Genomic DNA, 25172 nt, shown 5'->3' on the forward strand with positions numbered 1-25172 from the left:
GCTGAGGTTTTCTCTATGATGTAGTTCAACTCCAGGTTAACCTTTATGAATCAGTTGCAAACTCTTTACACTGAAGACAAGTATAGGGGACATATCTTTAACTCATCTAGGGAGTGAGGACCGCAGGAGAACATCCCCAAAAATGATACTACAGAAAAAAAAAATGTAGGAGAATAAGGATTTGATTTCAGGATGAAGATGTATTCCCTCATTCAGATTCCCACAAAACATATCTACTCACTGAAGTAACTACCCCTTCTTGGCAAAAAACCGAAAGAAGAAAGAAAGAGAGAGAGAGAGAGAGAAAGAGAGAGAGAGAGGAAGGAAGGAAGGAAGGAAGGAAGGAAGGAAGGCAGGAAGGCAGGCAGGCAGGCAGAAAGGCAGAAAGGCAGAAAGGAAAGGAAGAAAGAAAGGAAAGGAAGAAGAAGTAAAAAAGGAAAGAAGAAAAGAAGGGAGGAAGAGAAGGAGGAAGGGAGGAAGGGAGAGTAACTTCCCCCTTAAAGTCGGCCCTGAGAAGTTGGCTCTTTTGCCTAGTTGATAGCAGAAATTGGCTCGAAGGCCCGTGGAAGAACAAATTTAGCACATCTCTTTAATCCCTTAATTGTTGTCAAATTTCTGAAACAAAAATACTCTCCAGAAATCTAGCTAGCTCAATTTGGAGTTCACTTATAGCTAAGCAGACTGAAGGTACTTGCTTGATCATGGCTTAAACTACTGATCTTTCACCAGACACTGGACTTTAGTGGTAGCCAGCTAACCAAACTCTAAATGTCTATCATCTGAAGCAAGACAAATCAATGAATTTCCATAAAATCTCTTTAGGCAACCAGATAAACATTTTAGTTCAATGATTAAATGGAACTTTTGGTTATAGAATAACCTGTTTGGGGCGAAAGCCAGTGGTTCTCAAGAATATTGTACTCGGACCTATTTAATGCCAGCTTCATATACAGCTGCACACCTAGGGAATGCATAGATCATTAGAGGAAAAAAAAATCCTCTCTTTTCCACTCATCAAAGAACAAATAAGAGTAGCTATGAGGGGCGGAGTCTTTTGCCATTCTCTTTTAAATAATCAGTGGCATAAATGCAGCTGCTGTTCCTGGATGACCCTAGTCAGAAGCATCTCAGTCACGGCCTTTTACTGCTCCATCACCTGAAAAGGGTGGAGCTGAGAAGTCATTGGCCGTCATGCATCTGAAACCACCTAGAGCTGTCAAGCCAGCAGCTCCCCATCACAGCTCTACAGTAATGACACAGCTATCTTTGTCCATAGAGATCATTTTAGTTCTTGTCTGTAGTTCAGGATAACTGAAGATAAAATGTTATTTTATCTCGATATAATATACAACTTTGTCAAATTGTTCTACCTAGGTAAGTTGCCTTTTAAAATAAGGAAAACCAGAAGGGAAATCTTTGTATGGACTTGCAATCTATCCAAGTCTCCTTACAGACACGAAGCCTGCCCGCTTCCTGCATATAAAGGACTGGGGCTGAGTGCTCTTCTCTCTGCTGGTTTTGTACCCAAGTCACTGCATAGGACATGGATTTTCACTGATGCTTGGAGTCAAAATGAGGGCCAGGAGGCAGTACTAGACTATGGTCAGGTATGAGAAATAGCTTGGTGTCTATTTTGCATGCCCTCTACTCTTCACCAAAAACACTGTTTATACATTTAGGCGTGGGATTTAAAAGGCAAAGTAACAGGACTAGTTCAGTGGGAAGATAATGTCGAACTTTCTATATTCAGTCTCAAGGCATGTGTGTTTGCTAATGAGAAGTTTATTAAGTCTTTTACGTCTATTGCCCCCTTTAATCATCCTGTAAAATAGGCAGGTCATCTCCTTTTCTCCTTTTCTGAGAAAACTAGGGTAAAGTAACTTGCTCAAAGTCAGACAAAACAGTCCTGATAAAGGCAGATTCAATCCTAAATTTTCTGACTCTCAAACCGGTGCTTTTTGCACTAGAGTATCCTACCCCTCTGTACCTTGCATTCTCTAAATAATGCATGCGGACCTGCCATCCATGAATTTATGCAGATACTTTTATAATTTTCAAACTTACAACATAACCAACTCATACCAACTTGGAATAACTAGTTCCACAAGACTGGAAAAATGGAAAGCAAAATTTTTCTCCTTCCTCCCTCCCTCCCTCCCCTCCCTTCCTTCCTTCCTTCCCTCCTTTCCTTATTTTAGGGGGGTGTTTATGTATTATTCAAAGGAAACCTTCCTATTTCTAGCACTTCTCCATTTCTCCATTCGAGAAAAATGTTTGTGCTCACTCACTCCACTTTTTATAAATTTTTATCACATCCCTTCTCAGCCTTTGACTTTTCACACGGTTCAAGTTTGCACTCAACCATACCTTGCCACTTCTAGTCCAGGGCAGACACAGCTTAGATTGGCAAAACCTACGTGACAGCTCATTTTCATTGACTGCCCTACCCTAAGAAACTCGGAGTTAGCTCAACACGCAGAGCATTTTTGTTTCCAGCTCTTCATTTAATCCCACGCATTATGTAGGTATATATAAGGCTTTTCTCTGTTGAAATGTAAGCCTCTTTTGGGTTAAGGTAAAGTTGTATTCCTTTCTGCCTCTTCTTACAGCACCTAGTCTAGTGTCTAAAAACTCAGCTGCCTAAGAGTATTTATTTACGAAATGAACAATTATCCTTTTGGTTGTACTAGGTTCTCCCATCTCTTTGGCCATTTTAACATCTTTTTTCAGAAATTCTTTGATTTCAAGGTCGGAAGCTTTAGAGAGACTTTGAGGTGTAGATTGTTGTTGTTTTGTCCACAGGTGTGGGTGCTATATTCCAGCTTACTTCTAAGCCCTGACTGACAGTGTCTGGCATCTTACTGGACTTCATGACCACATGGCTTCGATAGGTTCATAGTGACAGGATTAATTCCCTGGTGCATGGTTAATAGATCAGAATGTTTTGGTCCATAACATATCTACACAAATAAGTTTTCTGAAAGCGTTTTTTCATATTTCTGTCACAGACATTTGGATGCTATTTTTCTTCCCATTTCCGTAGCCTATGAGATGTTCCTATCAGGTATTCCAGCATCTTGCTGTTTCACTTCATCAATAAATTGAGTGTCACATATAAACATACAGATCACAACACATTCCCTTCTATAGGTAATTTATCACACGCTTTACAAATAAAAAATAAAAATCCAGATCCAGTTAACACCAGGGCTCACATTTCCTTCCCTAAATAACCCATTTGCCTCTCCATTTGCCTGAGACTAAAAAAGATGGGTTGGCTCTGACCCTTCAGTAAGTTGTAACTTCTACCTATCTTCATTTAAATTACCCAAATAGAGCAGGCCTATCATTTTATCCTCACATTAAGTAAAGAGGGTTCTCATTTTGTTTATTGTCTTGAGTAAAATCAGATAGTACTATCGACCTGGATTTGTAGAAAGTTCTTCTCAAGTAACTCAAATCCAAATATTCACGATAGAAAATGTATCTGATAATTGTTAGTGCCATTTTTGACAGATGTTCAATATGTAATAATGATCTGCTGCTTTGACTAATCCAGCAAAATCAGCAGCTTTCGACAGAATCCAAAGGCCAGTTTGGGAGCACTGCCAATATTTATTCCAAGGGATTTTTAACAACATAAATCTTCAAATAAAGAGTGAGAGAAACGTGAATTATCAGACTATTTTTCCAATAACTGAGCATAGCATACCTAAAAAATGAAAAAAGCTGGGCAGAAAACAAAAGCAAAACAAAAAAAAAAATATGGCCAGTATAATCATCCGTAGGCTCAATATTTACCAGTTTGTGTGCCATCTGAGCGATTTCCTTTCATCAACCATGCACATGGCATTTTTATTCTCAGGGGACATTATTGCCATGACAACTTTATCAGACTAAACAGTGAAATGCAGCTCTTGGCGCGATCTCAATTTGGGCATGGTTTAGAATATTATTTATGTTATTCTTTTATCAACATCCTTGGTGTGCCCAACAGGGATAAGGACATTCTTTAAATGACTATTAAAATCACAATAAAAAATGTAGAAACTTTACAAAGAGAAAAGGAATAAGCCATTAGGCTGAAAAATGGGCAATCAAAGGAGCTATTGTGCCTGGCAGATGGAGAAGCAGCAGGTGCCGTGGTGTGACGGGACCTTGCTTCCCATCATGCACGCTCTACAATGATGCAGGCTGACAGGGAAGGGAATTAATGTGTCGGAGCAGGTACTTTCTGTCCATTAGCTGATTCCCAATACGTCCTCACAGACTGCTACCCGTGGCTCTTTGATAAAATGGCTTACAATGCACGGCTCCAAAAGTTGTATTGGGAAGGACAGCTGTGAGCAACTCTCCCTTCAATGCCTCAGCTTAACAGAGTGTGAGTGACCAAGTAAACACTTCTCCACCCCAAACTGGGATTAGTGATTTCAGTCCATGAATAAATTATTTGACTACAGATGCTATGAATACATTATTGTGACCAAGGGCCACAAGCTCTCAGTGTGGGGGATGGATGGGGACACCGATGAGGAGAATTCTCAAGGTAACAAATTAGCTTTCAAACAAATGAGAGTTGGAAAGGCCTGAGAGAATGCTCACCTCTCCGCTTTCAGAGAAAAAAAAATGTCAATTTATGAAGCAGCCACCTGAATTGGTGGGTCAGTTTAGACAGACATAACACATTAGATGTGGTAAACCCATATACTCTGAGGCTTTGTCATGTGTCAGCCTGGTTTCCTTTCTTTTCTTTCTTTTTATCTTCCCATCTTTTTCTTTTCTTTTTAATTTTGAGCTTATGTTCCAATTCTGCAACACAGTCACCTGTGAAAACTCAAAATGAGACTGAAATAGAAACAGGTTAAAATGTGTACAGTTGATAAGATTAGCTCTTTCCATATATCTGTCCAATAAACTAACTGAATTGCCAAATTGTTTATTAGCTTTGGCTAAGACAATCAACACAAATGGATTAAGAAATGGTAGACTTTTTGCTTTCTTTCCATTTTCTGATCTGAATTGAAAAGTCAGGGCTGGCTATCCCACTCATTATGTTTAGCTATCAACGGAAAGATGAGCATGGGTTGGCATTTATGTTAAAACGTTGGAAATTACGTACACATCAAAGAAACATTAGCAATCTAAGGACTCAATTCTAGCCTTCCTCATCCCCTAATACAGATAAGGGCCATGTTATTCTACCTCAAAAAATCCTGTACTTTTTCTGCATAGCACTTACTACATTGTCATGAATAAATACTTTTCATTTACTATCTGTCAAACCCCACTACATTCTGACATGAAGAGGAAAAAGATGGATATATCTTGCTTACCGCTGTATACTCAGCTTAGCAAAATACTGGTCCCCTGGTAAAAGCTCAGTAAATATTTGTGGAAGGAAAAAAAAGAAAGAATAAAGGAAGACGATGAATGAAGTGAGAAAGAAAGAAAGAAAGAGACCAAAGCAGGACCCAAAGGATAAGGAACAATCTTCAGCACCTCTCTATTTTTGCATGTCTTCTTTAGAACCCTCTATAAAAGTCTTCGACTCCTTGAGATGACTAAACAAATTCTACATTAATTTTTTTTTAAGGAGGAAGAAGAGAAAAGGAAGAGGAAGAGACTACATCTAAGCTGACAATGATAGGACAGGTATCACTGAATGACATCCAAGGATATTTGGCAGTTCAAAGACAATAGCCAGGTATTTACAGCCTTGGTCTTGAAATCAATTTCATAAAGAGATGATGGAAATCAGAATATTTTAGTCAGACTGGAGTGGATTTTAGCCTATTCAGAGACCATACTCAGAAAGTTTAAAATTATCCTTGGATGTCTTGTGGTTCTTATCACATATGTTTGGAATGAACATCTACATTTTATATTGCAGGACATTTTATTCAGATCAGATAGCTCTTTTATTCATGTCTCTACTTAAATCAAATATGAGTGTATTGACTACATAGGATTATACAATGATAACACATATTTTAAGAGACAGGGTCCTGCTATGTTGCCCAGGTTTGAGTGCAGTGGCTATTCACAGGCAAGTAGTTATAACATATTTTAAGTGTTGAAGTAAAACAGTGGATACTATGAATCTGGTGGGAATTGTGCTACCAATGATAATAACACCTGAACTTCACAGCACCTCATAGTTTCCAGAATGACTTAATATTATTTTACTTAAACCTTATTAAATCTTTGAGTGAGCACTTACTAGCCATGTCACACAGGTAATTACTTAACTTCTCTGTCCCTTAGTTTTCTCTTCTAAAATTATATTAGGTTGATCAAAGATTAAATAAGATAATGCATGAAAAATACTGTGCTCAATAAATGCTAACCATTGCTATTATTACCATTAGTAAGTAGCACAGATATCACCAACTCCATTTTATAGATCATAAAAGAGCCTCAAAAAGTTAAATGATTTCACTGCCTGTTAAGTGGTGGCCTCAGAACCTTCATTTCAAATTCTGAAACCATCTCACTTTGTACTATGCCAATTTGACTCTGAACTCTACTTGACTTTAAGACCTAAGTTTGAGGATATGTGGCCCCATTGGAACAGCCTTCATTACAGGATCCTAGGGACAGCAACTTGGTATAGAGCCAATGCATCATGCCAGCAGTGACAGGGTCCTGGAACACCAGGCCTGCTAAAGAGGTCACTCAATATCAAGCGCTTCCCAAAGCCTCCAGAGAACCTGACATTTCGGCTTTCCTTCTTTTTAACTTTCTGTCAGTTTCAAAAGAGACAAGCTTCTAGGGCTGAAATTGATGTGCTTGTGTGACTATTCCATGCTCCTGAAATTGACAGAGGCTGAAACTGATGAAAGTAACCAATTTGCCAATTTCAGCAAAGGGACCACTTTGAAGGCAGAGATTGACTAAATCTATACCTTTCCACTTGATCAGAAATTTAATTTTTTCCTCACTTTAAAAAAAGTTTTGTGTTTACTCTCAAAAATTATTTTGGACTGTTCTCTAGACACAATTTGAATTGGCCTGACAGTTGAAGCAGATGGTCAATTCCATCAAAATTCGATCCAATGTATTGTTTTGCAGAACTTTGTTTTATATTGGATTGACTAGTCAATTTATCCAAGATGGTTTTTTAAAAGTTGCAAAATGTGGAATCTAAATCCTGCTGATTGTGAGTTTTGATACATTCCATGAAAACCACATAGCTTTGATTTGCCAGTCAAAAACCCAGTCAAATCACTCCAAAAATCACTATTGCGTTTTCCAAATATTTGATTTTGACAGATATTTTTATTTTAACTGACACATCATACTTGTATATATTTATGGGATACACAATCATATTTAATATACGTATACATTCTAAAATGATCAAATCAGGGTAATTAGCAAATCCATCATCTCAAACATTTACCATTTCTTGTGGTGAGAGCATTCAAAATCCTCTCTTCTAGCTGTGTTAACATATACATTATTGTTAACTGTAGTCACCCTACTATGCAATAGAACAGAGAACTTATTCCTCCAAACTGTAACTTTGTACCTCTTGACCCTTCTCCCCACCTTAAGAGATTTTTGATTGATTAAATCAAAATGACTTGTAGAGGTTTAAAAATATACTAGGGGAAGCAGGTTCTATTTACCAGTTGTATGACATTGTCCAAGTTACCAGCCTTTGATTCTTAGCCTTTTCCCCTACAAAAAGAGAAGGTTGGACTACAGCTGCGTTTTCCAAAGTGTAATCTTTAGAAAAGTACTTTCATGAGACATTAATAGGTATAACAAAAGAAATGAGTAAGTAGCTTTGGAAAACACTAGTCTAATATGTCTGTTGGCAGGACTTCCCAGGGCCTGTATTATCTCAACATGTTTCACAGATATGAATCTCAGTCACAAACTCTGATGCATAATACAATTAACTATGCTATCTAGATCTCAACCTGCCAAACCGATGATAATCTTCTCTTCAGTAATGTTGGGGTCTTGGTTCTAGAATCTTCACAGATATGGGTAGCCTATCTTGTCCTAAGTCATCAGTCCACCAAATGTGTTTCTAGAGCGGTCTACATTAGGGATCAGCAAGCTTTTACTGTAAAGGACAAGAGAGAAAATAATTTAGGCTCTGCAGGCCATTTGGACTGTTATAACTATCTGCTGCTTCTCAGTTCTATCATTGTTTTATAAAAGTAGCCATATACAATATGTACAAAATTTTAAAAACCATTTTAAGATGTAAAAACTAACCTTAGCTTTTGTCCTATAGAAAAACAGATTCTGGGCTGGATTTGACCTGCAAGCTGCAGTGTACCAGCCTCTGGTCTACATGGTTGGTTCCAAGATGCTCTGTGCCATGCTTGCAAAATTCCACATGGTCTCATCTACCTGAATATACCCACAGCCATTCCTTCTTAGAGGTCCTACCATCACATCATCTCTATTCAGTGAATAGAGGACAGGCTTGTTTTCTTCTAAGACCTCCAGACTTCTGTAAATGTGTTCACTACATTTCACCTCCTTCTCAAGTGTCAATCAATTCACAGAGAAATTAGTCTCTTTTCACATTTTGATAATAACTCCAAACTTTCCTCCCTCTTTGGGTTATTCTGCTTTCCATCCTCCATAAATCTCCCTGAGACAGTGATAACAGGACCTAATTCCATGGGAGGAATTGGAAGCTACAGGATAGAAAAAGGTAGATAAGTGTCTTAAAATGCCATCCTTATCGTTATACTTATGTGTATTATGAATCCTCAAAAGCAATGCGACATTTTCCAAATGGTTTTCACCATGTAACTATTTTTCAGGTAATCTTTTGGAAGAGTTTTCCAATGGCTGCACTTTGGGAAACAATGGCTTACAGGATATTTAATGTTCCACATAGCCTTACTACTCTCACTACGACCCAGTGCCCTGCAGGAAGAAAGGATCACAGATTAGATGTGGGCTGATGTTATCTCCAACCTTTTCTTTTTCTACAATAACCCAAAATTATCTCATGTATAATAACTTTTGTATATTTGGGAATATGTTTTTGGTATAACAAATGTCAAGATGTTCATAGTTATTACTCTCTTATTGCCTCTTACGTGTTATATTATAGCTAGATGGTTGGAGGTATGGATGGTTGGATGATGAATAAATAGGATTTCTCCACTTTAACTCCTTTTGTCTTCAACTTCTTTTGTAAATCACTGCTTGATTTAACACAATTGTCAAATATTTCTTTCTGAAGGAAATTAATTTTCTCCAACTAGATATCCTATATGGTCATTGTGATTTCTTTATAAACCCTTAATCGGCACTCAAAAGAATGCCTTTAAAATGCATGTTCCCTGAACCTTTGGGTTGGAATAAAAGAAACCTAGAAGCAATCTCATTCTTGAGATTACTTCCTTGGTTTCTGAGGCATGATCTATTTTGGTTATCCTATCCTCTGATCCCTATTCTCTCTTCTAGTCATGTCTCCCCTTCCCACCACCTATATATAGAAACAAAGCATCTATGTCTCACTCCCTTATAGAACTCAAAGAGCTCTCTACATCCTACAACTGCAACTTTGTGTAGCTGACTCCAAATGTAAATTTATTGTTCTGAACTCCCATCTAGTTTGTTGATTCATTCATTATTCATTCATTAAATATTTATTGAGTGCCTACTAAGTGTCCGACTCTATGAGAGATATAGAGTACACAATGTGAGCAAAAAAAAGACATGGTCTTCTACTCCATGGACCTTAATGCCTAATGGAAGAGGTAGATGTTCCACAAGTAAACAAACAAAAATATAGTTAAATATAGTTCAAAATAAGTAAGTTCTATGAGCAGAATAACCAACCATCCTTTTTTTGCATATTGCTACCCTAGATTTAGTACTGAAAGACCTGCATCCCAGATAACCCCCCAGTCCTAGGCAAACAGGAAGAGTTGATCACTCTAAATGGCTAAAAACTAGGTGCTATGAAAGAGAATAACACATAGCATATAATTTCACAGCCTAAAAAACCTTTCTAAGGAATTATCATTTAAGCTGAGAATTGAAAGGTAGGAAAAAAAACAAAACCAAATAAATAAATAAATAGTCATACGAATAAAGAAAGGAAAGGAAAACCCGAGCAAAAGGAATCATTTGTCAAAAGCTTGGGATATTTAGAAAACTGAAAAGAAAAAAAAAAAAAAAAAAAACTATTTTAGTTAAGGCATATTGATCACAGTAGACATCAAGTTGAGATAAAAAGTGAGAGGTCTGAATGACTTACATCACAGTTCCTGCTAAGAAGTATGGGTCATATCTAAATGTAGCAGAAAACCACTGTTTAATTTTAGAAGACAACTTTCTAAATATTTACCGAGCCCGTTTTTGGCCTAGCCCATGGCCACTCATGGATACCCAAAATTATTAATAATTCTTGCTTTAAGACATACACAGTCTATCAGATGAGACCATTCTTGATGTAACCAACTGTAATACAGGGGATTGAATGCTAAAGCAGGATCAACATTGAGAAAGCAATTCCAAAGTGAAGTAAATGGTTCACCTATTCTTTCCACCTAAGGAATTTCTCAGGCTCTTCCTCTGAACCTCTGCTTCAAATTCTCCAACAGTCATGTAGTTTCGCCATTTGCGTACAATGTTCTCATATGTTTGTCTGCTTAATCTGAGGCCAATGGAGTGGTAACCTGGGTTGATAATCTCTCTAGGGTTAATTTACAATTCTCTCCAGATACAGGCTTTTGGTTGGCTTCTCTTGACCCCACCCACTACATCCAGGACAGTAAGAGATTCCCTTTCTACACACTCCAAGACCTCATTGAGCACTGCAGGCTATGTTCCTCCAGGAAGGGAAAGACAGTCTAAGGCAATAACCCAAGGCATGCATTTTACATCTACAGGTGCAGTCGCAGCCCATCTACATGTTGATGTTTGAAACTTTAAAGAAAGTCCAGTACCCCTTCATGAAAATCTGTAAGAGATGTTACAGACTTTGATTTCTGGCTCAGGTCTTATCCAGGAATTATGCATTTCATCAGCCTGCATGAACAACTCTGCAAAAGAGAATGGAGTTTTTGACAGACATTTTCATGCCATGGAGTGAATACTCCATCATAATGAGGCAGTGTGTGGTTGTTAACTGCTGTGTTATTAGCACAGGGAAATCAAAATTATTTCTCATCATTTGTCCCATGTGAAAAATACCCTCATTTAAATGTCCCGAGATTGCTCCCAACCAAGTCCAAGGATCAAAATTGGTCTACAGATTTGCCTTTGGTTAGTATGATAATGAGACTTCAACTGCACACCAAATAATTGTATTTATTAAAATTTATGACTGTGCATTAGTGAGTTCAGTAGTATTCAGGAGGTCTTGAAGCCGTAACTTACAGCCTCAACTTCACCTTCTTCTATACATTTTACTTTTAGAAACTGCAATTTAAATGCAGATGGCTAAATAAATTTCGACTCCTGAACTGAAATATTTTCACCAATGTATGCTATGATGAATTGGCACTTCAGAGCTCTGTTTGTTCCCCAGGGATCCTCTGTGTTGTAGCCTGTGAGACAGAATGATAGTCTCTTCTCTACCAATACACATTCTCCGCAGCATTCAAAAAGTAACATCTCACAGCAATGGTGGGCATTTAATCTTGATTCCCTATCACGGCTCGTTTTTAAGTTATATCCACAGTCAGTAAAGCTCTCGCTTTGTGAAGGCCACTCTCCCTGAGTTTCAAGTTTCTCAGTCACTTTCCTTTTTTATTTTTAAAGGTGAAACTCAGAATCCCTACGTCCATCACTGCTGAGTGTTGACAAGCCACAAACACTGACACTGACAGTAGTTAAAATACAGCTGGTTTAATGCTGGCATATTGCTGTCTTTGAGGGCTGGTTGATATGTGTTCATTTATAATCTAATTGCATGTCCACTTTTAAAAATCAGCTCCCAGTGTGGAATGGATAAAAATAAAATTACCAAATGATATGCGTAATCATTCAGTGCTGTTAGTCCTGAAAGGTGATATTGCAGTGACATTGAGAAAATTAGATCTATTCTTCATACAATTATATAGCTACACTTTCACTCTAATGCCATTCTAATTGGGAAGGAGCATTGAAATGTGAAGCTGGGTGCATTTCACTCTCTAATTGTCACTGAGGAACTCATTCTTAAGATAGGTTTCTGGAAAAAGACAGTTCCCAGAAAGCTTTGATAATCCCAAATGTTCATCATTGATTTCATGGCAGGTAAAGCTTGTTTTCCTCCTATAAAACCTAGATTGCTACTGAAAGCAAGCTCACTAGACATAGATATTTGAGTGAATGCTTCCGATATATTTAATATATTTCTATTTTTGCAAAGAAAATATCCATATGAAAATGCTCCCCTTATTTTTACTTCTGCATGTACTCTCAGAATGTGAATAATTGCTGCTCTATTTTACAGGGTGGTTGGGAGGCTCAAATTTTATAATAAAATGTGTAAGCTATTTTGTAAAAGCAACATATAAACATGAACTATTACTATTATCAGTTATTAGGTTGGTGCAAAAGTAATTGCACCAGTTACAACAGTAATTGTACCTAATTACTATTGTCAGTTATTAATATTATTGCTGTGATGATGATCATGATCATGATGATTACTCAACAGGTGTGAGGACCTAACTTTATCAATTTATTTGTTTTGTGGACCATGCCTATGGAAATTTTGAAGTCAAATCAGTATCTTCAGCCTTAAATCAATTGGGTCTCTGTTGTACAAAGCAAGAATGTCTGAATATATGTGTATTAAGGATTCTCCTTCATTTCTTATTTTTGAAATCATACATTTATAGAACCACATTATACCCCATTGATTATTCTACTATTAATTTATATACTCTAAGAAGGCAAGAACTGTGTCTCTTCATAGAAGGCATTGAAAAACATAGCACTCCAGCCTGGGCGACAGCGCGAGACTCCGTCTCTATAAATTCATTCTTTATGAGCTTATATTGAAAAACATAGCCACAGACTATCCGAACAAATGAATTAACACCTTTATATCTCTTCATTCTTTATGAGCTTATATTGCTTTATGTCATTGAGCACAGCTGTAATAAATGCTTTAAAATCCTTGTCTACAAATCCCAACGCATGAGTTATCATCATGGTATATAGGTCTCCATCACTTGTCTTCTTTCTTGAAAATGATTATCTTTTTCAGATTTCTAAATTTTAAATTATAATTCTGGCTAACTATGAGAGCTTTTGTGGAGACTCTGGATTATGTTATGTTTTTGCAAAGATGATTGTTTTTGTTGCTTTGGTGAGTAACTTGACTTGCCTCAAACTAAAATAAAACTCTCTCTTTGGCAGCAACTCAAATATCACTTCAGTTATCTTATTGGCAGATTGGCTATTTGCAGTCTTCCGTGTGAATGTATAGTTCAAAAGTCAGTTAGAGATTTCCACAGACTGTACACACAGAATGTGTTGCTTACCTTCTCTGGGCTCTTTTCTTTTCCAGCACTTCCCCTATCCTTTGTATGACTGTGGTTTCCCCAATTCTGTCCTTTGGTTCTTTATGCCAGAAATACCAAAGATTTCTATAGAATATTAGCTGCTCCATGTATGCTAGCTACTCTCAGGCTAAAAGCAACAAAAAATAGGAAACTCATGCTATGTCATTTCCTTCATGCAAATGTTAACATCTCTTCAGAATCTGTCTACTCTTTTTCACTCTAGAGGGTCTTGTATTTTCCAGAGTCTAATCTGGGGGAGGGTTTCTTTTGTAATATACATGATAGAAATTAAATTCAAAAAGGTAATAATGACTTGTCAAAGTCCACAGAGCTTGCTTTAATGCTGTAGTCATAACCATAAAAACAAACATAGCAGCCAGGCACAGTGGCTTACACCTCTAATCCCAGCACTTTGGGAGACCAAGGTGGGTGGATTACTTGAGGTCAGGAGTTTGAGACCAGCCTGGCCAACATGGCAAAACCCCATCTGTACTAAAAACAAAACAAAACAAAACAAAAGCCAAAACCAAAAATTATCCAGACATGATGGCATGCAGCTATAATTTCAGTTACTTGGGAAGCTGAGGGATGAGAATGGCTTGAACCCAGAAGGTGGAGGTTGCAGTGAGCTGAGATCATATCACTGCACTCCAGCCTGGGTGATGAAGTGAGACTCTGTCTCAAACAAAAAAAAAAAAAAAAAAAAAAGCCATGTATTAATAGATATTATCATTTTTATTCTAATGTAAGATTTCTTTTACCCTAGATTACTATCTTCTCAGTCAATGCAGCTTATTGTGAGTGGCCCCTCAATTTAAGCATACACGAAGATAAACTTTAAAGATGTTCCAATGAGATCCAACTGCATGAAAAATGCTTCCTTTTGTTACTGAGGCTTCATTCGAAGTTTATTCAGTGACACAATAGTAATTCCTAAACACCTAACCAACAGTTAGTGGCCACCAAGAATGAACATATAGTGATATTAGATATGATAGATCACTATATGTGACCATATAGTGATATTAAACCGAAACAGCAAGCACCAACAGTAAAATAATTTACACCCACTTCTCAATTCTTAAAAAAGTACTGGCCTAGGAAATCTAAAAATCGAGGAATCGCTGCATATCATCTTAGTGAGAAATTTTACAGACTTAATTTCCTTTCTTTATAAATTGAAATGTTAGATTAAATCATCCTCCTGGGCTCTCAAAGCTCAGTGATTTTATTCTATTGTGTTCACAATGACACAGATTACCATTTGGATTGCCCTATCCAGCTTGCAAGCCTAGAAAAGTAAGACAAAGGAAAAAGAGGCAGCCAAACTCAAAGTTTGTGAATCCGTTGAAAGGTATCCTTAGCTTTTAGGATAATCATCAAATAATCTTTTCTTAATTTTTCTGTTTTCAAAATGCTATGGGGCTGCTGTGCATATACAGTCGTAATCATTGTCTTCACTGTTGGTTTTCTAGGAAGAAATTTTCCTGAATTGGTGATTGGTTCATTGCATGGAGGTTTCAATAACTCCGATGTTTTTCATTGGGAGATGGCTTCTTGGCTCTTCCTTTTCTGCTAGTTTCTTGCATTCTCTGAGCATCTGGTCAACAAGTGCATATCAGTTATTGGAATGAAAAAAACTAATGACGTAGGATTTTTTTTTCTCTGTCACTTTGCAAGCCAGGAACCCCCAGCCAGTGACACTCTACCTGGGCCTCACTAGACCATGCCAGTGTGCCCCAGCTTGCCTGTGTTATAGAATGTACCTGAATTCAGCAGTTCCTGAGCTCTTATACCACACCCAAGAAGCATGAGGATACGTGGGACATTGAAGGATGAGGAGGGAGAGAAGAATTTTATTGAATGACGAAAACAGCTTTCAATGGAGACAGGATGTGAGGTTTATCGAAGGTGGGAAAGTTCCCCATGTGGCTGGGTCTGGGGCCTTTTATGGACTCAGAATGGGGAGTGTGTGCTGATTAGTTTGTGAATATGCAAAAAAAGCTTAAAGCAAAGACACCACTCAAAGGGAGACATGACAGTGTAGAAAACCAATGAGGAAAGGGGAGGTATATGTAAAATAGGTGAAGGGTGGGGATAAATCAGAGGAAAGTGCACTGAATAGGAAGACAAGTTATCAATCTGGTCCAAGGATTTCACTTGTAGCTTGACTTTCAGGCTTTCAACTGTCTTCAGCTTGGAGGCGGAGTTTTACCAGGGACCCACCCCATCTGCCACTTTCACTAAGAGCCATGCTAATAAAAGAATAATACATTTGCTGAATCCTAGGATTAAACTGATCACTCTGATTTATAGCCACGTACTTAGAGGGATATAGTAAAATTTTAGTAAACTTGCAGACAATGGTACCCCTCTGAGAGTCAAATTATAAGTTCAACATTTAGTGGATGAATCAGCCTATTCTCAGAAAGAGCAAAACTAGGATATATTCTCTAAAAGACATAATTTTTAAAACAAATCTAGCATTTAGCACTATTGAAAGCATATTCTTTGCTTGAGATTTTAGATATATTATTCTCAAAATAACCTTTTGAATGAAAGGGTACTGTAATCTCTGTTTTTCTGATAAAAAACTGAAGCTCAGAGAGGATTTGTAATTTGTCCAAGGTCATTTGTCTGGCAGCATCAACGTCAGGAATTAAATGTCACTTTGTTTCTACTCCTAAGTTAATTTGCTCTTTTTGGTTGTTACAAGGGCTGTCAGAAAGGGGCAGTTTTGCCCCCAAAGGAAAGTGACAACAATGAGGCCTGATTTCTATGAATCTAGAAAAGGAAGAGCCAAATGGGCTCATGAGAGTTTATCAGGCTTTTTCACGGCCTCCATATCACTCAAGTTTATTCAATCTTCTTTGCACTGATCTTTTGCATTCCAACTCTGGACCTCCAAACTATAAGCCAAGCCCTTTTTCACATCATAGGCAAAAGTCATAAAACACTGTGTCCTTGGCATTCTTACTTTGTAGGGACTGGTATTCATCCTGTAACTTCTTGCAGCCTTGGAATCTATTTCCCAGAAGGTTGCTCATCTTATCTGTGGCATCTTTTTTTATTGCTTTTTGGAACTGTTGCTAGTCTCTGCCCCTTTTGTCTTCACCTGAGCTTCAAGTCACAGTCATTCTTCAGATGACATGTACTTCCAACCACTGGAGAAACAACCCATTCTGACCCAAGTGTACCTAGACCAACCCCTGAGACTATACCCACAGCGTCTCGTCCATGCCGCCAGACTCATCTTTCTTAAACGTAAATCTTACCTTGACCTCTAGGCCTGTAACCTCATTCATAAAACAAGATGGTTGGACTAGATGATCTCTAAGATGACTTCATGCTCTAAAATTGCATAAAATCCTCTCATGTATAAGTGTGCATCTTATTCTAGTATTCTCTAAAGAGTGGGCGAGACACAAGCTATGCTCTTTTAACATGCTTTCTTTGCAGAAAAGTTTTAGAGAAAAAAACACTTTTCACTCAAGGTGTCAGATATTAAAATCTGTCACAATATAATTTCAATATAGACTATTTAATCACAGAAGTTATTTTAAGTGACCTTGTCATTCCCACTCCATTTGATTTGTTATAATTTACATCCTTTGTACTAGAAAAGAGAAGTGTTTTTCTCTGAAGATGTTTCCTGAGCTTAGTGGACCCATGGGAAATGTAGAATTCCTTGTGAAATGCAAACACTGTTCAATTTTCTTTCCATTTTTAAGGTTACTGTTGTGACAGAATGCCCCAAAATCTTGCTGTTATGGCATTTTGTTTCAAGGAGTAATGGCTACAGGAAGATAATTTCAGAAGTGATATGAACATGATATCAAAGTTTCCTAGAAGCTGTCTGTCCTTCCTTGGGAGTGAAGTTATCCCACATTATCATCTCTCTTCAGCTGAGGATGTTCTCCCAGGAACCGTGCATTGTTGGATAGGCTTAAACTTACTCAATTTGGTACAGAGGACAGTTTACCATGAGCTGATTCAGGCATCCCAAGTAAGTATTTCTTAATAATTTATTTCATCCTAATGCCAGGGTTCTTCCTTCATTTATTATATACGATTCAGTCATAGCATAGAGCAAACATCAACTAGTCAATCTGATTAATAACCCTATGTTTTCATAGTTGACAAACCCAGTCCTCACACATGTGTGTATAACATTAATATATGTCTAGCTTTACTATATATAACATTAATAATATGAAGAATCATTTTCAATCACTTGACATAACCCATTTCCTAAACAGACTCGCTGAACATCCCCCTCATACAGAATTAAATTTGTGAATATAATTTGTAAGTATCATCATCTCTACCATCTGGATTAGGCATTACAAATTAAATTTTAGAGGATCGTGATGTCAGTATCTAAGAGATAACTTACGAAATTTAAAAATACTATATAAACAAGGGCTGGCTTAAAGAATAGGAAAAAATCAAGTCAGTTTTCAAAATTGTGTTTCCTTCCTCAAAATACCAGATTGCTTGGCTGAATGCAATATTTATCTTTATTTCATTGGTTTGCTTACTTTTGCTAAATTATTTTTTCTTGCCTATTCTATTTCCTCATCTCATGCTTGTTTCTTAACTCCTCAATGCCCTTTGTCCACCCCTTAGTCTGTTGTAATTCTATTTAATTGAACTAAAATACCGTCTTCTTTCTCAAGTTTCTCTTGCCAAAAGGTAGAAACTTCCCATGATGTCATTCTTACTTTTTCGGTATTTACCACTTCCTAGTGACTTAGCTAGTTTTATCATGTTTTTATATTTTCTCTCTCTAATTAGACTATAAATTCCTCAGACAGTCCCACTTCATATCCCACATAATACAAAGCACAATGGTTGTATATCTGAGAGGTATCTAGAGAAACTGGCATATGCAAAGAGGTAGATATGGGAGCTGGAGGCTTATCCTACTTTTTTTTTTTTTTTTGACACGGAGTCTCGCGCTGTGTCACCCAGGCTGGAGTGCAGTGGCGCGATCTCGGCTCACTGCAAGCTCCTCCTCCCAGGTTCACGCCATTCTCCTGCCTTAGCCTCCGAGTAGCTGGGACTACAGGCGCCCGCCACCTCGCCCGGCTAGTTTTTTGTATTTTTAGTAAAGACGGGGTTTCACCATGTTAGCCAGGATGGTCTCGATCTCCTGACCTCGTGATCCACCCGCCTCGGCCTCCCAAAGTGCTGGGATTACAGGCTTGAGCCACCGCGCCCGGCCTATCCTACATTTTCTTAATGCAATCACATCAACCAATTGTATTAGGTGCTGAATTCTAGGGTCTTAAAAATAATGAAGAGGCCTATTATTGAGGTCCACTGAGTAAAGACAAACTTCTAGACCCAAATGAGAATATTCATACTGCTCACGTTAAATCTTTTATGGGTCCCCTTATCTTGCCCAACCTTATTTAGCCTGATGCCATCAAAAGTGGAATCTCACTTAGCATTAGTTTATTTAATCTAAGGCACATTCATATCAAGAAGGGGTCAACTGTGATGAGAAACAATCTTGCTAGCATTAGTAATTAAAACATTACTATGGTGAGGGTTTCAGGGTTTTCAGATTAACGTAACATAGTTAACTTTGCAGAGTTTACTCTGGTGCACATTTACAAACAAACTTGGCTTTTTTTTCCCCTTCTTTTCTCATTTCCTAAAACATATTAACCTCAAATAAGACTTCATGAAATTTCCTAAAGAAATTTCTGAGCACATAGTATGTGCTCAGTAATATGCAGTTATTAATTAATTTAACTATTTTTCCTGTTATTTTTTTACATATGCATTCAATAATTCCTATACTAGTCACTTGGTACAAATGAGGGGAGTGGCCAAGATGGCTGACTAAAAGCAGCTAATGTGTGTGGCTCTCATGGAGAGGAAGGGAAGGGACGGGTAAATACACCTTCAACGGAAACATCCATTGAGACTCGCACTAGGGCTAATCAAGGAAACAGCTTGACCCATGGAGAACAGAGAAAAGCAAGACAAGACGATGGCCGACCTAGGGGTGACATGGAGCCAAGGGAAGCTCCCCCCCGACACAGGGAAGTGGTGAGTGAATGTGTGACCCCAGGATCCCAGGCTTCTCCCACGGATCTTTGCAATCCTCAGGTCAGGGGATCCCTTTGTGAACCCACTCCACAAGGGCCTTGAGTCTGACATACAGAGCCGCATGGAGTCTCAGCAGAGCAGCAGCTCAGGTACGTGCAGAAACCCAGGAGTTCTAGATTCAGAAACCTAGGAGTTCTAGTTCCAGGCATTCTGGCAAAAGTAGCTGCAACTACAGCAAGGTGAGAGGTTAGATCCTGGTACATACCCCTAGGAAACAGGCTGAATCCAGAGGGTTGAGCAGCAAAAGTCTGCAGGCACCACTTCCATGGCACCTCACAGGATAAGACCACTGGCTTGGAATTCCAGCTAGCAAACCAGTGTTGCACCTCTCTGGGATGGAGCTCCCAGTGGGAGGGATGAGTTGCCATCTCTGCTGTTTGTACAACTTAGCCATTACAGCCTTGGGCTTCAGAGAGTCCAAACCAACCAGGGGTGAAAGGAATCTCCCAGCACAGCACAGCTGCTCTATCACAGCTGCTCTATAGCAGTCTGTTCTACATGGTCAGACTGCTTCTTTAAGTGGGCCCTTAATCCTATTCCTCCTCACCGGGAAGGACCTCCAAACTGGGGCATCCAGCTACCCCTACCAGTGTTCTCCAGCCAACAGGGATCTGAATTCCTCCTTGGACAGAACTCCCAGAGGGAGGGGAAGGCTGTTAGGGCGACTTAGCCATTTCAGCCTTCAGGATTCAGAGTGTCCAAGGCAACTGTGGGCTGAAGCAGACCCCCAGCACAGCACAGCTGCAAAAATTTGGCCAGGCTACTTTTTTAAGGCAGTCCCCAATCCCATTCCTCCTCACTGAGTGAGACCTCCCAACTAGGGTCTCCAGCCACCTCCTACAGGTACAGAAAATTGAGATGGGACTTCTACCTAACTATTTTATGAGGCAAGCAGCATCCTGATACCAAAACCTGGCAGATAGGTATCTATCTGAAAAGAAAACTTCAGGTACGTATTCTTGATGAACATCAGTACAAAAATCCTCAACAAAATTCTGGCAAACCAAATTCAGCAGCACATCAAAAAGATTATGCACTACGATCTAGTAGGCTTTATTCCTGGGATGCAAGGCTGGTTCAACACACACAAATCAATAATGTGATTCATCACATAAGCAGAACTAAAGACAAAAGCCACATGATTATCTCAATAGATGCAGAGAGGGCTTTTTATAAAATTCAACATCCATTTATGTAAAAACTCCCAATAAACTAGGTACTGAAGAAGCATACCTCAAAATAATAAGAGTCACATATGACAAACACACAGCCACTATCATACTGAATGGGCAAATGCTGGAAGCATTCCCTCTGAAAACAGGTACAGGACAAGGCTGTCCTTTCTCACCACTCCTATTCAACATAGTATTGGAAGTTCTGGCCAGGGCAATCAGGCAAGATAAAGAAATAAAGGTCATCCAAATAGGAAGAGAGAAAGATAAACTATTAAGAACTTTTAAGAACTCCCAAACTGTTTGTAGATGGCATGATCCTGTGTCTAGAAAACCCCATCATTACAGCCCAAAAGCTGCTTCTTTTTTTTTTTTTTTGAGATGGAGTCTCACTCTGTTGCCCAGACTGTAGTGCAATGGAGTGATCTTGGCTCACCGCAACCTCTTCCTCATGGATTCAAGTGATTCTCCTGCCTCAGCCTCCTGAAATCTTCTTAAGGAGATAAACAACTTCAACAATGTCTCAGGATACAAAATCAATGTGCAAAAATCACTAGCATTTGGCCAGGCGTGGTGGCTGATGCCTGTAATCCCAGCACTTTGGGAGGCCGAGGTGGGTGGATCACCTGAGGTCGGGAGTTCAAGATTAGCCTGGTCAACATGGCAAAACCCTGTCTCCACTAAAAATACAAAAAATTAGCTGGACATGGTGATAAAGAAAATGTAGACTGATAAAGAAAATGTGGTACATATATACCATGGAATATTATGCAGCCATAACAAAAGAATGAGATCATGTCCTTTGCTGGAACATGGATAGAACTGAAAGTCATTATCTTTAGCAAGCTAAGATGGGCAAAAAATCAAATACTGCATGTTCTCACTTTTAAGTGGAGTAAACGATGAGAACAAATGGACACACAGAGGGCAACAATACACTGGGGTCTACATGAGGTTGGAGGATGGGAGGAGGGAGAGTATCAAGAATAATAACTAATGAGTACAAGGCTTAATACATGGGTGATAAATAATCTGTACCACAAAAGTTTTTCTATGTAACAGACACAGATTTACCTATGTAACAAACCTGCACACGTACCCCTGAACTAAAAATAAAAGTTAAATAGAATGGATTCCTGACTTTGAAAAGATTACAGTCTAAAAAAGAGGAAAATGATTACATAAGTAATAGCAATTCAAACTTCTAATAACAAGTCTTTAAAAAGACAAAACACATCTATTTTTTCTTTAAACCTTTATCAAGATTTCACATAAAAACTGCATTAAATTTATAATTTGATAAGTTTTGATATATATTTATGAATCCATGAAACTATCTCCATAATCAACATAACACACTCATATTCCCAAAAGTTTCCAGTTGTTTCTTTGTAAGCATTTCCTCCCACCCTTTCAAACCCCATTTATCCTACAGGCAACCAATGATCTGATTTCTGATGCTACAGATTACTATTTTCCAAAATGTTATATAAATACAATTATGAAGTAGGTATTCTAGCATCTTTCAGTCAGCATAATGATTTTTGGATTTATTCACATTGTAGCATATGGAGTTCATTTATTTTTATTAATAAGCAATATTTCTTGTATGGGTATGCTTGAATTTATTTACCTGTTGGTGAACATTTGTGTGAAGTTTTTAGCTATTACCAAAAAAAACTAACATTTATGAACTCATTTTTTGTACATAAATATGCTTTCATGTGTTTTGGATAACTACTTAGAAATACATTGGCTAGGTTATATGATTCACTTTTAAGAACTCCCAAACTTATTAAATAGGGAATCCTTTCCCCATTTCTTGTTTCTCTCAGGTTTGTCAAAGATCAGATGGCTGTAGATGTGTGGTATTATTTCTGAGGACTCGGTTCTGTTCCATTGGTCTATATCTCTGTTTTGGTACCAGTACCATGCTGTTTTGGTGACTGTAGCCTTGTAGTATAGTTTGAAGTCAGGTAGCGTGATGCCTCCAGCTTTGTTCTTTTGACTTAGGATTGTCTTGGAGATGCGGGCTCTTTTTTGGTTCCATATGAACTTTAAAGCAGTTTTTTCCAATTCTGTGAAGAAACTCATTGGTAGCTTGATGGGGATGGCATTGAATCTATAAATAACCTTGGGCAATATGGCCATTTTCATGATATTGATTCTTCCTATCCATGAGCATGGTATGTTCTTCCATTTGTTTGTGTCCTCTTTGATTTCACTGAGCAGTGGTTTGTAGTTCTCCTTGAAGAGGTCCTTTACATCCCTTGTAAGTTGGATTCCTAGGTATTTTATTCTCTTTGAAGCAATTGTGAATGGAAGTTCATTCATGATTTGGCTCTCTGTTTGTCTGTTACTGGTGTATAAGAATGCTAGTGATTTTTGCACATTAATTTTGTATCCTGAGACTTTGCTGAAGTTGCTTATCAGCTTAAGGAGATTTTGGGCTGAGACAATGGGGTTTTCTAAATATACAATCATGTCATCTGCAAACCGGGACAATTTGACTTCTTCTTTTCCTAACTGAATACCCTTGATTTCTTTCTCTTGCCTGATTGCCCTAGCCAGAACTTCCAACACTATGTTGAATAGGAGTGGTGAGAGAGGGCATCCCTGTCTTGTGCCAGTTTTCAAAGGGAATTTTTCCAGTGTTTGCCCATTCAGTATGATATTGGCTGTGGGTTTGTCATAAATAGCTCTTATGATTTTGAGGTACGTTCCATCAATACCAAATTTATTGAGCGTTTTTAGCATGAAGGGCTGTTGAATTTTGTCAAAAGCCTTTTCTGCATCTATTGAGATAATCATGTGGTTCTTGTCTTTGGTTCTGTTTATATGCTGGATTATGTTGATTGATTTGCGAATGTTGAACCAGCCTTGCATCCCAGGGATGAAGCCCACTTGATCATGGTGGATAAGCTTTTTGATGTGCTGCTGAATCCGGTTTGCAAGTATTTTATTGAGGATTTTTGCATCGATGTTCATCAGGGATATTGGTATAAATGGTGCTGGGAAAATTGGCTAGCCATAAGTAGAAAGCTGAAACTGGATCCTTTCCTTACTCCTTATACGAAAATTAATTCAAGATGGATTAGAGACTTAAATGTTAGACCTAATACCATAAAAATCCTAGAGGAAAACCTAGGTAGTACCATTCAGGACATAGGCATGGGCAAAGACTTCATGTCTAAAACACCAAAAGCAACGGCAGCAAAAGCCAAAATTGACAAATGGGATCTCATTAAACTAAAGAGCTTCTGCACAGCAAAAGAAACTACCATCAGAGTGAACAGGCAACCTACAGAATGGGAGAAAATTTTTGCAATCTACTCATCTGACAAAGGGCTAATATCCAGAACCTACAAAGAACTCAAACAAATTTACAAGAAAAAAACAAACAACCCCATCAAAAAGTGGGCAAAGGATATGAACAGACATTTCTCAAAAGAAGATATTCATGCAGCCAACAGACACATGAAAAAATGCTCATCATCACTGGCCATCAGAGAAATGCAAATCAAAACCACAATGAGATACCATCTCACACCAGTTAGAATGGCCATCATTAAAAAGTCAGGAAACAACAGGTGCTGGAGAGGATGTGGAGAAATAGGAACACTTTTACACTGTTGGTGGGATTGTAAACTAGTTCAACCATTATGGAAAACAGTATGGCGATTCCTCAAGGATCTAGAACTAGATGTACCATATGACCCAGCCATCCCATTACTGGGTATATACCCAAAGGATTATAAATCATGCTGCTATAAAGACACATGCACACGTATGTTTATTGCGGCACTATTCACAATAGCAAAGACTTGGAATCAACCCAAATGTCCATCAGTGACAGACTGGATTTAGAAAATATGGCACATATACACCATGGAATACTATGCAGCCATCAAAAAGGATGAGTTTGTGTCCTTTGTAGGGACATGGATGCAGCTGGAAACCATCATTCTTAGCAAACTATCACAAGAACAGAAAACCAAACACCACATGTTCTCACTCATAGGTGGGAACTGAACAATGAGATCACTTGGACTCGGGAAGGGGAACATCACACACCGGGGCCTATCATGGGGAGGGGGGAGGGGGGAGGGATTGCATTGGGAGTTATACCTGATGTAAATGACGAGTTGATGGGTGCAGCACACCAACATGACACAAGTATACGTATGTAACAAACCTGCACGTTATGCACATGTACCCTAGAACTTAAAGTGTACTAATAATAAAAAATAAATAAATAAATAAATAAGAACTCCCAAACTTTTTCAAAGTGGTTGTACCATTTCACAAACCCACCAGCAGTATATGAGAGTTGCTCTAGCTGGTCCGTGTTTCTAATTTTAGCCATTCTGGTAGGAGTATACTAGTAGCT

At 38.3% G+C, this 25172-nt stretch overlaps 1 long non-coding RNA gene across 1 annotated transcript; it reads left to right on the forward strand.

The window, feature by feature from the left end:
• The first annotated feature begins 413 nt into the window (after nt 1–413).
• Nucleotides 414–12950, forward strand: LOC116275861. The gene is made up of 2 exons (XR_004185174.1): nt 414–5704; nt 8793–12950. It is a non-coding gene; the product is annotated as an uncharacterized LOC116275861 (long non-coding RNA).
• Nucleotides 12951–25172: the final 12222 nt, after the last annotated feature.

The sequence above is a fragment of the Papio anubis genome, chromosome 7 (assembly GCF_008728515.1).
Source record: "Papio anubis isolate 15944 chromosome 7, Panubis1.0, whole genome shotgun sequence".
NCBI lineage: Eukaryota > Metazoa > Chordata > Mammalia > Primates > Cercopithecidae > Papio > Papio anubis.